This window comes from Balaenoptera ricei, chromosome 6 (assembly GCF_028023285.1).
Source record: "Balaenoptera ricei isolate mBalRic1 chromosome 6, mBalRic1.hap2, whole genome shotgun sequence".
Taxonomy (NCBI): Eukaryota; Metazoa; Chordata; class Mammalia; order Artiodactyla; family Balaenopteridae; genus Balaenoptera; species Balaenoptera ricei.
Genome location: NC_082644.1, coordinates 64,915,811 through 64,929,204, shown reverse-complemented (window position 1 = coordinate 64,929,204; position 13,394 = coordinate 64,915,811). Strand labels below are relative to the sequence as shown.

The window sequence follows — 13,394 nt, the reverse complement described above, 5'->3', positions numbered from 1 at the left end:
GCAGCGACAGAGTCCAGCATGATATTGCAACAGCCTGAAGCGCACCATGTGTTCTCCTGGGGAAGTTGTCCCTGGATCACGGGACCCTGGCAGTGGTGGGCTGCACAGCCTCCTGGGAGGGGAGTTGTGGATAGTGACCTGTGCTTGCACACAGGATTCTTGGTGGCTGCAGCAGCAGCCTTAACGTTTCATGCCCATCTCTGGTGTCTGCGCTCATAGCTGTGGCTCGCGCCCATCTCTGAAGCTCGTTTAGGTGGTGCTCTGAATCTCGTCTCCTCACGCACCCCGAAACAATGGTCTCTTGCCTCTTAGGCAGTTCCAGACTTCTTCCCAGACTCCCTCCCAGTTAGCTGTGTCACATTAGCCCCCTTCAGGCTGTGTTCATGCAGCCAACGCAGGAGAGTGTCCTATCCCTGGGACTGACCTCCAAAGCCCGAGCCTCAGCTCCCAGCCCCACCCACCCCAGTGGGTGAGCAGACAAGCCTCTCAGGCTGCTGAGTGCTGGTCTACACTGATCCTCTGTGTGGGAATCTGTCCTCTTTGCCCTCTGCACCCCTGTTGCTGTGCTCTCCTCCGTGGCTCTGAAGCTTCCCCCCCCATCCCCCACCTCCACCAGTTAAGGGGCTCCCTATTGTGTGGAAACATTTCCTCCTTCACAGCTCCCTCCCAGATGGGCAGGTCCTGTCCCTATTCTTTTGTCTCTCTTTTTTCTTTTGCCTTACCCAGGTACGTGGGGATTTTCTTGCCTTTGGGGAAGTCTGAGGTCTTCTGCCAGTGTTCAGTAGGTATTCTGTAGGATTTGTTACACATGTAGATATATTTTTGATGTATTTGTGGGGAGGAAGGTGATGTCCACGTCTTACTCCTCCACCATCTTGAAGGTCCTCCTCTCAGACATTTTAATCTTTCGTGTTATTATTGAAAATAAGGGATTTTTCCTTCTGTTGGGTCTTCTAACTGGCTGTTGTTTGACTCTTAGAAGGTTATTGATTTCCATATATCCTAATCTTGACTTAGCAGTGCCTTCTTTTGAACCTTTGAAATGTGGTCGATAGTTTGTGTGTGTGTGTGTGTGTGTAATCCTTCTTGATTTTAGAGATCACTTTTATACCCACTTCATTAGAAGAATTTGGAAACATTCTTTCTTTTTATGTACTCTCAAGAGTTAAAATACCATTGGAATTATCTGCTTTTTAAAAGTTTTGTTAGAATTTCCCTGTGAAATTGTCTAATCCAGGCACCTTATTATTTTGGTGGGGGGAAGGGAAATGGAGAGGAGGTTCTTTGACATTTTCTCTATTTGAATTTTGGAAATCTTTAAATTTTCTGCTGTAAATAGTTATGGTAAATTATATATTTCTGGAGTGTTATGTACTTCATCCCAGTTTTCACGTTTATTTGCATTAAGTTGAGAAGAGTAGTCCTTTACAATTCCTTTAATTTATTTATAATCTATGTGGAGCCTGTAAATGCTAACTTTTATATACAAACAAACAAAAGAAAACTTTGCAGATGTGATTAATTAAGGTTCTTGAAGTGGAGTGATTATGCTTGGATTATCTGGGCAGGCCCTAAATGCAATCACAGGTGTCCTTATAAGTAACATGCAGAAGGAGATTACACAATAGAAGAGAAGGCCATAAGACTACAGAAGTAGAGATAGGAGTGATGTGGCCACAAGTCAAGGAATGCTGGCAGCCTCCACAAACTAACTGGAAGAGGCAAGGGACATATTCTCCCCTAGAGCCTCTGGAGGGAGTACAACCCTGCTAATACCTTGATTACAGTTCAGTGATACTGATTTCAGGCTCTTGCCTTGACATTGTGAGGGAATAAATTTCTGTTATCTTAAGCCACTAAGTCTGTTATAGCAGCCACAGGAAACTAATAAATGCACTCAATTAAACTTTTGTTCCAGAGTCTGCACTCTGAAGAACCTTGGTTAAGGCAGCAAAGTATAACCACTTGGGATAGTACTTTCTTTTCTTAAGGATTTTGTATTACTCTGCTATTTTCTGACATTGGATATTGTTGTGGAGAATTCTGAGGCCAGGCCAGTTTATTTTCTGATGTAATTGAGTAGATCTTTTTGCCTAGATGCCCAAATGATTTTCTTTTTTTTCTTCCTTCCCACCTTCCTTTCTTCCTTCCTTCTTAAAGTTGTTGAAGTCCAATAACATCTTTACTAGAATATATATCTTTGTGGACTATTCCAGCTCAGTTTTCCAGGCACAAACAACTATATATATATTCTGCTGTCTTTATTCCAAGAATATTTATCTGAATTATATCTTTTTTAAAGCACACTTATTGTTTTCTCATAACCAAATACAGCCAAATAGTATTACTTCCACTCACTCATCATTAAAGACAAGAGGATAATTCATTGGATATTTTAAAATAGTGCACTATATAACAAAAAAAATTAAATTTACAAAAGTAGCTCAATTAATTATGTAAAATGGTAATTAAGAAAAGAGCAAAACTAATTTGTTTCTTTCCTCATAAATAGACATTTAAAGCATTCTATTAGTCTTAATGTTATCTTTATGTTAAAGTAGCTCAGTGTGGTACATATAGTTTCATCTAGAAAGGTATGCAATTTACACACCTCATATGAATGAATAAAATTTGCATAACAAAATGAATACAGAGAGCCCTAGGCTTTCATGTTAAAATTTGGTGTTAGATTATCTTTTATGACCTTATAGATTATTACATAAGACATATTTTCATACATTTATAATCTTCAGAAGAGAAAAATAATTGTTTCTTGGAAAAGATCTCCCAGTAGCCATTTGGTTTATGATAGGATAAACTGAACCTCTAAGAGTTTAGTGTCTACCAAATCTGAAATCCTTAGCTTGAGTCAAAGCATCAGATATGCCACATATTTCACAGTTTCCTAAGTCATGGGTCTGCCTTTTCTCCTGAAGTACTGACAGATTATGCACTTTTAGGGAGTATCCCTGGCATGGTGTTTCTGTGTGTTGTTGTTTTTATTATTATTATTGTCTATGAACTCTATTATTTCTCCTCCTTTCCTCCTCTGACATGCTCTTCTATTTTACTTAATTGTAAGTCCATTCAGAACATTCTGAAGAATATTCCTCTAAGAAAAGAAATTTTAGAGATGAAAAATTAGAGAGAGTAAGACTGGGTATTGGTATGTGCCTGACTTTCCCTATATTTGCTGCAAACTTCTGCCAGATTGATGATGTTGAAGTTTTAAATGTGATGGCAAGCTCCATAACTCTGATTTTTTTTTTTTTTTTTTTTTTTTTTTTTTTAGAAAATCAGCAGCATCTACCTATGGCTCCTTTTTTAGTAGAACTTTGTGAAGACCTTTTCAGCCTTTCGTTGTTTATTTTCTTTTCTTATTTTTTCGTTCTTAGGCTCAAAGCATTCCACATGACTCTTTATTTTTCATTTTTTCTCCATATGCCTTTTTAGATATACAGTTTTAGTTATATGCCCATTTATAGGTATTTGATCATTTTTTGGAGCTTTGCTTCTAATGCATGGTTCTGCCGGCTTATTCTGTTGCTGAATTAAAAAGTAGATCTCATAAAAGACCCCCCACCCAAAATTGCTGTAGGTCTGTCTCTGTGGTGGGCCTCCATTTCTAGAAAAGAAAAGGATCTGCATTTTTAACTTCCACAGCAGAGGGTTGGAGATGCCTGAAGATGAAGAGCAACATTCTAGTCCATATTCTTCTGGACTTTCATACCTTCAAATACTTTTCTTTTTCCATGTCTTCAGAATGAGCAGTAGCTGCTTTGTGCAATGATCCGTTTGCAATTCCAGTGATAAATGGGCCTGTTCAGACCCTGTCAGCTCATAGATTGAGAAAGATATATGTCTGCCTTTCTGTGACAAGAAATAGCCTCTATTTATTTCCCTGCAGCTAACAATCTGTTATTTTACTTTGTCGATGAGTATGTTTGAGGGAATCTTCATTACTTTCATAGACCTTGGGATGGGCAATGGCCAGAGAGCCATGGCTGCAGCATCAGCATGTGGAGGAGAACACCAGTGCAGTGTGACATGCTGTAACCCCTCACCTGTGCCCTGGGGGCCTGGTGTGGGCTCAGCAGGCCTTCTTCATGCTGTACTGTTGCCAAAATGGATCTGTCCTTTAAATGTTTGTTCTATTTTTTCTTTAAAAAATCCCAATTATATACGCTGTTGTATCTCTTTTCATTTTCTTACAAATCCTTTTCATTTGTTTTCTTATTTAGTTTAGCTTTTCTCCTTAATGTGTTTATAACAGTGTCTATTCTCCCTCATATTCCTCTACTTTGTCCTTAAAAATTTGATGATTTTATTTTTTCTGCCACTGCTTTTCTTGAGCTCTGACAACTTATATATTTTATCTTCTCCTGCTGTCTAGTCATCTTGTCTGTAAGTTCTTTTATTTGTGCTTTGAGCTCTTCCTTCATCGAGTCGATTGCTTCTTAAGTTTTTAAAATTCAGGGAGAAATATTTGGTCATAATTTTTACATGCTCCATTACAATATTTTTTCTGGATGTTATGAATCTACCATTTATTTTTTTCTCATTTCTTACATTATTGTCCTTTTTCCTCAGTATATCTTTGAATAGCCTGATTTTGCTCCCTTGTTTATTAAGTATTTCGGAAAAGGTGAGTTTTCTCAGCCATTAGGAGCAGGTTTACATCAGGACAGAGCCAGAACTGAATTCCAGGCCAGTTGGAATTATCCCCATGTTTCAGGGAGTCTTATGTGAGTTTCCATAGCCTGCTTTTCTCCTCAGTGAATGGAATAGGCAGTGTTGTTTTTTGTTGTTGTTGTTTGTTTTCTGTTTTTTAAATCACGTCTTTTTCCTTCTACACTGCCACAGAGACAATGTGCTTCCTGCATACATGGCTTCTTGGTGGGATTCCTTATTTAACTCTACCTTCTTTTCTTCAAGGAATAAAACTAGTTCTAGGGAACCTAGGGATTAAGTTTATCAACTCAAGGTGTGCCCTTCACCTTCAAAAATTATGCTTTGCTGACTCATTCTGATATCTGCAGCTATAATGCCCTCACTCTGCTGTCTCTTCTTTCAAACACCCCTTGTGTGATCACCACTGCTACAGTGATTGCGTGTGTACATGTTGCAGTGGAGCCTCATCAGCCTTGGTCTCTTGGTCATTATAATGAGCAGAATACGCCTCTTGACCTGTTCTGTATGTGCAGAGTAAGAGAAAAAGTTTATTCTTTTGTTATATTATGTCCCTGAGGTTTGAGGTTGTTTGTTACTATAGCATAACTTAGCCTATTTTGACTCATACACTTGGTTCACAACTGTGGGGTGTTACCCTAGAGGGCATTTGGAAACAGTAAGAGGCACTTTTGGTTGTCATAATGACAGTGTCCAGGGGCCAGGGATACTGAATCTCTAGTAATGCTTTTAACAGCCCTATGCAATAAAGATTGCTTTGCTGAAATGTCAATATTTTCCCCATTGAAAAACTCAGTAAATGTCTTGATAAGTACAGACAAAGTGCCTTCCTAAAATGAGTGTCCATTACTAAAACCTTGCCCAAATTGGCATTTTGGAAGGTCTTCTGTTTTAAGTAATTCAGATAATTTCAAATTTATCAATATATACCTGTATACTTAGTATTTCCTAAATATAATACCCATGAGTGGACTGTTAAGAGTTTATTAATTTTGTATCATTCTCATATTGTTATTAATATCTGGTAAATATCTGTGGATTTCATTAGAGTGAAATATCTTCTCAGGCCCATGTTTGATAAAGTGCTTTCCATGTTATGAGTGCACATTAGTAAAATGTGGATTCCCCTTTTGTTTTCTGTAGTTTGAACTGACAAGAGGCTTGGAAAATAAACAATTGAAAAAGATATTCCTAAAAGGTAGCCATCAAGTGTAATAAGACTCAAGTCAAATGGCCCGGCTGTCATTGTAAAATACAGCCTATTGACGTCCTTCTCACTAGGGTAAAGCACTGCTTGCCACTTACAACAGACAGCATGGAGAGAAAGTATCACCCTAAGAACTGCAGGAGGGAATGCCCCACGTAGCTAAGAAAAAGGCACAAAACAAATCTGGTTGCATGTGTCCCTAGCAGATAACCACACGTTTTTGTAAGGGGGAGGGTGGGCTACATAATTGTCTTACTTTAACAGTCAGAATAAATAGCTCCATAGTTAAAATATAACTGAGAATGACTAGCAACATTTAAAAAAAATCATTAGAGACCAGCTAGGTACCAACCCCTCATGGAGACAAGTGGAGGGGACAGCTTACGCAAAGATGACAAGGATAGAGCCTGCCTTCTTGGCTTTTGGAATCTTATCTGGAAGCATATGCATAAATAAATCTAATACCTGTAGGCTGTGACAAATGTTATAACAGAGGTAGTAAGAAGATTTAGTGAGAATGTAGGAAAAAAAAGATTTCTAATTGAATGGAGGCATATGAGTTAAATCTAGGAGGAAGAATATTTTAAGTTGAACCTTAAAAGAAGCCTACTGTGTGGACTGCTGAATAACATGTAAATATAACTGACTTCATTGTCTCAAGGCAGGGTTAAGAGGTATAATAACTAACATCAGTAACATGTTTTGCAGTTAAATAATGCTATTACATACATTATTCTTATGACTGTATTAATATTAACAGATGATTTATATAATTAGAACCTGAAAAACAGAGGCTTTCAAATGATTTAAAATAGGGTATTCTAAAAATGATACAATAATTTACCACTAAGTTTGCAGCTTATGATTTTTTGTGTGTGTGTGTGTGTGTGTGTGTGTGTGTATGTGTGTATAAGATGTTCATGACTTGCAAAACGGCAACTAATATACACACTGGATGCCCACATTGCTTTTGTCTACCAACATTGAGTCCTTGCAGTACCTCATTCAACCAGAACCAAAAATGAAAACATCATTCAAAATGATGTTTAAGTAAATTCTGTTCTTATAAGAGCAACCATTCTTACAGCCTAGTACAAATGTTCTTTTTTTTTTGAATTTTTGAATTTTATTTATTTTTTATACAGCAGGTTCATATTAGTTATCCATTTTATACATATTAGTGTATATATGTCAATCCCAATCTCCCAATTCATCGCACCACCACCACCACCCCTGCCCGTTTCCCCCCTTGGTGTCCATAAGTTTGTTTTCTACATCTGTGTCTCTATTTCTGCCCTGCAAACCAGTTCATCTGTACCATTTTTCTAGGTTCCACATATATGCATTAATATACAATATTTGTTTTTCTCTTTCTGACTTACTTCACTCTGTATGACAGTCTCTAGATCCATCCACGTCTCTACACATGACCCAATTTCGTTCCTTTTTATGGCTGAATAATATTCCATTGTATATATGTGCCACATCTTCTTTATCCATTCATCTGTCGATGGGCATTTAGGTTGCTACCATGACCTGGCTATTATAAATAGTGCTGCAATGAACATTGGGGTGCATGTGTTTTTTTGAATTATGGTTTTCTCTTGGTATATGCCCAGTAGTGGGATTGCTGGGTCATATGGTAATTCTATTTTTAGTTTTTTAAGGAACCTCCATGCTGTTCTCCATAGTGGCTGTATCAATTTACATTCCCACCAACAGTACAAGAGGGTTCCCTTTTCTCCACACCCTCTCCAGCATTTGTTGTTTGTAGATTTTCTGATGATGACCATTCTAACTGGTGTGAGGTGATACCTCATTGTAGTTTTGATTTACATTTCTCTAATAATTAGTGATGTTGAGCAGCTTTTCATGTGCTTCTTGGCCATCTGTATGTCTTCTTTGGAGAAATGTCTATTTGGGCCTTCTGCCCATTTCTGGATTGGGTTGTTTGTTTTTTTAATATTGAGCTACATGAACTATTTATATATTTTGGAGATTAATCCTTTGTCTGTTGATTCGTTTGCAAATATTTTCTCCCATTCTGAGGGTTGTCTTTTCGTCTTATTTGTAGTTTCCTTTGCTTTGCAAAAGCTTTTAAGCTTCATTAGGTCCCATTTGTTTATTTTTGTTTTTATTTCCATTACTGTAGGAGGAGGATCAAAAAAGATCTTGCTGTGATTTATGTCAAAGAGTATTCTTCCTATGTTTTCCTCTAAGAGTTTTATAGTGTCCAGTCTTATATTTAGGTCTCTAATCCATTTTGAGTTTATTTTTGTGTATGGTGTTAGGGAGTGTTCTAATTTCATTCTTTTACATGTAGCTGTCCAGTTTTCCCAACATCATTTATTGAAGAGACTGTCTTTTCTCCATTGTATATCCTTGCCTCCTTTGTCATAGATTAGTTAACCATATGTGCATGGGTTTATCTCTGGGCTTTCTGTCCTGTTTCATTGATCTATGTTTCTGTTTTTGTGCCAGTACCATATTGTCTTGATGACTGTAGCTTTGTAGTATAGTCTGAAGTCAGGGAGTCTGATTCCTCCAGCTCCGTTTTTTTCCCTCAAGACTGCTTTGGCTATTTGGGGTCTTTTGTGTCTCCATACAAATTTTAAGATTTTTTTGTTCTAGTTCTGTAAAAAATGCCATTGGTAATTTGATAGGGATGCATTGAATCTGTAGATTACTTTGGATAGTATAGTCATTTTCAAAATGTTGATTCTTCCAATCCAAAACATGGTATATTTCTCCATCTGTTTGTATCATCTTTAATTTCTTTCATCAGTGTCTTATAATTTTCTGCATACAGGTCTTTTGTCTCCCAGGTAGATTTATTCCTAGGTATTTTATTCTTTTTGTTGCAATGGTAAATGGGAGTGTTTCCTTAATTTCTCTTTCAGATTTTCCATCATTAGTATATAGGAATGCAAGAGATGTCTGTGCATTAATTTTGTATCCTGCTACTTTACCAAATTCACTGATTAGCTCTAGTAGTTTTCTGGTGGCATCTTTAGGATTATCTATGTATAGTATCATGTCATCTGCAAATAGTGACAGTTTTACTTCATCTTTTCCAATTTGTGTTCCTTTTATTTCTTTTCCTTCTCTGATTGCCATGGCTAGGATTTCCAAAACTATGTTGAATAATACTGGCGAGAGTGGATATCCTTGTCTCGTTCCTGATCTTAGAAGAAATGCTTTCAGTTTTTCACCATTGAGAATGTTTGCTGTGGGTTTGTCATATATGGCCTTTATTATGTTGAGGTAGGTTCCCTCTATGCCCACGTTCTGGAGAGTTTTTATCATAAATGGGTGTTGAATTTTGTCAAAAGCTTTTCCTGCATCTATTGAGATGATCATAGGGTTTTTATTCTTCAGTTTGTTTATATGGTATATCACATTGATTGATTTGCATATATTGAAGAATCCTTGCATCCCTGGGATAAATCCCACTTGATCATGGTGTATGATCCTTTTAATGAGTTGTTGGATTCTGTTTGCTAGTATTTTGTTGAGGATTTTTCCGTCTATATTCATCAGTGATATTGGTCTGTAATTTTCTTTTTTTGTACTATCTCTGTCTGGTTTTGGTATCATGGTGATGGTGGCCTCATAGAATGAGTTTGGGAGTGTTCCTTCCTCTGCAATTTTTTGGAAGAATTTGAGAAGGATGTGTGTTAGCTCTTCTCTAAATGTTTGATAGAATTCACCTGTGAAGCCATCTGGTCCTGGACTTTTGTTTGTTGGAAGATTTTTAATCACAGTTTCAATTTAATTACTTGTGATTGGTCTGTTTGTATTTTCTATTTCTTCCTGGTTCAGTCTTGGAAGGTTATACCTTTCTAAGAATTTGTCCATTTCTTCCAGGTTGTCCATTTTATTGGCATAGAGTTCCTTGTAGTAGTCTCTTAGGATGCTTTGTGTTTCTGTGGTTTCTGTTGTAACTTTTGTAACTTTTCATTTCTAATTTTATTGATTTGAATCCTCTCCCTCTTTTTCTTGATGAGTCTGGCTAATGGTTTATCAATTTTGTTTATCTTCTCAAAGAACCAGCTTTTAGTTTTATTGATCTTTGCTATTGTTTTCTTTGTTTCTATTTCATTTATTTCTGCTCTGATCTTTATGATTTCTTTCCTTCTACTAACTTTGGGTTTTGTGTGTTCTTCTTTCTCTAGTTTCTTTAGGTGTAAGGTTAGATTGTTTGAGATTTTCCTTGCTTCTCGAGGTAGGCTTGTATAGCTATAAACTTCGCTCTTAGAACTGCTTTTGCTGTATCCCATAGGTTTTGGATCGTCCTGTTTTTGTTGTCATTTGTCTCTCAATATTTTTTGATTTCCTCTTTGATTTCTTCAGTGGTGTCTTGGTTATTTAGTAACATATTGTTTAGCCTCCATGTTTTTGTGTTTTTTACGTTTATTACCCTGTAATTGATTTCTAATCTCATAGGTTGTTTTCAGAAAAGATGCTTGATATGATTTCAGTTTTCTTAAATTTACTGAGGCCTGATTTGTGACCGAAGATGTGATCTATCCTGGAGAATGTTCCATGCGCACTTGAGAAGAAAGTGTAGTCTGCTGTTTTTGGTTGCAGTGTCCTATATATATCAATTAAATCTATCTGGTGTATTGTGTCAATCTTTTTCCATCCCCTCACTTTCAGTCTGTTTGTGTCCCTAGGTCTGAAGTGGGTCTCTTGTAGACAGCATATATGTGGCTCTTGTTTTTGTATCCATTCAGCAAGACTGTCTTTTCGTTGGAGCATTTAATCCATTCACATTTAAGGTAATTATCAATATGTATGTTCCTATTACCATTTTCTTAATTGTTATGGGTTTTTTTTCCTATGTCCTTTTCTTTCGTATTTCCCACTTAGAGAAGTTCCTTTAGCATTTGTTGTAGAGCTTGTTTGTTGGTGCTGAATTCTCTTAGCTTTTGCTTGTCTGTAAAGCTTTTGATTTCTCCATCAAATCTGAATGAGATCCTTGCCGGGTAGAGTAATCTTGGTTGTAGTTTCTTCTCTTTCATCACTTTAAGTATATCATGCCACTCCATTCTGGCTTGTAGCGTTTCTGCTGAGAAATCAGCTGTTAACCTTATGGGAGTTCCCTTGTATGTTATTTGTCATTTTTCCCTTGTTGCTTTCAATAATTTTTCTTTGTGTTTAATTTTTGTCAGTTTGATTTTATGTGTCTCAGAGTGTTTCTCCTTGGGTTTTTCCTGCCTGGGACTCTCTGTGTTTGCTGGACTTCGGTGGCTATTTCCTTTCCCATGTTAGGGATGTTTTCGACTATAATCTCTTCAAATATTTTCTTGGGTCCTTTCTCTCTCTCTTCTCCTCTGGAACCCCATAATGCGAATGTTTTTTGCGTTTAATTATGTCCCAGAGGTCTCTTAGGTTGTCTTCATTTCTTTTCATTCTTTTTTCTTTATTCTGTTCCTTGGCAGTGAATTCCAGTATTCTGTCTTCCAGGTCATTTATCCATTCTCCCTCAGTTATTCTGCTATTCGGTCCTTCTAGTGTATTTTTCATTTCAGTTATTATATTGTTCATCTCTCTTTGTTTGTTCTTTAATTCTTCTAGGCGTTTGTTCTTTATTTCTTCTAGGTCTTTGTTAAATATTTCTTACATCTTCTTGATCTTTGCCTCTATTCTTTTTCTGAGGTCCTGGGTCATCTTCACTATCATTATTCTGAATTCTTTTTCTGGAAGGTTGCCTGTCTCCACTTCATTTGGTTATTTTCCTGGGGTTTTATCTTCTTCCTTCATCTGGTACGTAACCCTCTGCCTTTTCATCTTGTCTGTCTTTCTGTGAATGTGGTTTTTGTGCCACAGCCTGCAGGATTGTAGTTCTTCTTGCTTCTGCTTCCTGCCCTCTGGTGGATGAAGCTATGTAAGAGGCTTGTGCAAGTTTCTTGATGGGAGGGACTGGTGGTGGGTAGAGCTGATTGTTGCTCTGGTGGGCAGAGCTCAGTAAAGCTTTAATCCACTTGTCTGCTGATGGATGGGGCTGGGTTCCCTCTCTCTTGGTTGTTTGGCCTGAGGCGACCCAACACTGGAGCCTACTGGCTCTTTGGTGGGGCTAATGGCAGACTCTGGGAGGGTTCACACCAAAGAGTACTTCCCACACCTTCTGCTGCCAGTGTCCTTGTCCTCACGGTGAGCCACAGCTATCCCCTACCTCTGCAGGAGACCCTCCAACAGTAGCAGGTAGGTCTGTTTCAGTCTCCTATGGGGTCACTGCTCCTTCCCTCTGGGTCCCGATGCGCACACTACTTTGTGTGTGCCCTCCAAGAGTGGAGTCTCTGTTTCCCTCAGTCCTGTCAAAGTCCTGCAATCAAATCCTGCTCGCCTTCGAAGTCTGATTCTCTAGGAATTCCTTCTCCCGTTGCCAGACCCCCAGGTTGGGAAGCCTGACGTGTTGCTCAGAACCTTTACTCTAGTGGGTGGACTTCTGTGGTATAAGTGTTCTCCAGTTTGTGAGTCACCTACCCAGCAGTTATGGGATTTGGTTTTATTGTGATTGTGCCCCTCCCCCGTCTCATTGTGGATTCTCCTTTGTCTTTTGATGTGGGGTATCTTTTTTGGTGAGTTCCAGTGTCCTCCTGTCGATGAGTGTTCAGCAGTTAGTTGTGATTCCGGTGCTCTCACAAGAGGGAGTGAGTGCATGTCCATCTACTCTGCCATCTTGCTCCTGCTTTCAGTCTAGTACTAATGTTTACATTCATCGAATTCAAGGAGTTGTACGTGAGCTATTAAGCACATACAACTTTGGTTGTATGTATATGTATTTCCTTTTGTCTGGTACTGGCATTTATTAGATGAGGAATAAATAGTGTGGCCTCTCTTCAAGAAATGACACTTCATAACGTCTTGAATCTTCTTAACTTGGAAGTGTCTGATGTATATACACAGCTGAGCAGGAAGTGCTGTCAAAGTATAAGTCAGTGAGCACAGACCTTTAGAGCTTTGAGCAAAAAATGATTTAATTATTTCAATTCTTCCCATAACACTTATTCACTTCAACAGGACGCCTCTCTACTCCCTTGTTCCTTATTACTGTCATGAGAAAGGAACTCATATTCATCCCCCCTGTAATCTTTTTTAGGCCTGGTGGGTGGTGCATGGTTGAACATCTGAGAATGCTGTTCTTTGCTGTCCAGCGAATCAGCAGAAGAGGAGATGGGCCTCAGGTGTCCTGCAGCCAACTGTATCTCAAGGTTTGTTGACGCTAATCCACACGGCATTGTACTGTCAAGTTAGATGGCTCTGGGGCTGCTGTTGATGTGAAACATACATAGCCGAAGGGAGATAACTATTCTTGGTGATAAAATGCAGTTTTCTTGGAATTTTAATTTATTCCAGAATTTCCTTCCAGAGAGCATATCCTGCTAGTTTACTGAGGTTATTATGAAGAGCAAAGTGGCAGAAGAGAAAGAGGATGAGGTGATAATATGAATTAAAATATCTGTGTTATCTTCCAGATTATACATTATCTAAT

General features: G+C 38.1%; 1 pseudogene; it reads right to left on the bottom strand.

Moving 5' to 3' along the window:
- Positions 1 to 3,071: 3,071 nt before the first annotated feature.
- Positions 3,072 to 13,140, bottom strand: LOC132368070 (nuclear receptor-binding factor 2-like; annotated as a pseudogene).
- Between the last annotated feature and the right edge of the window lie 254 nt (positions 13,141 to 13,394).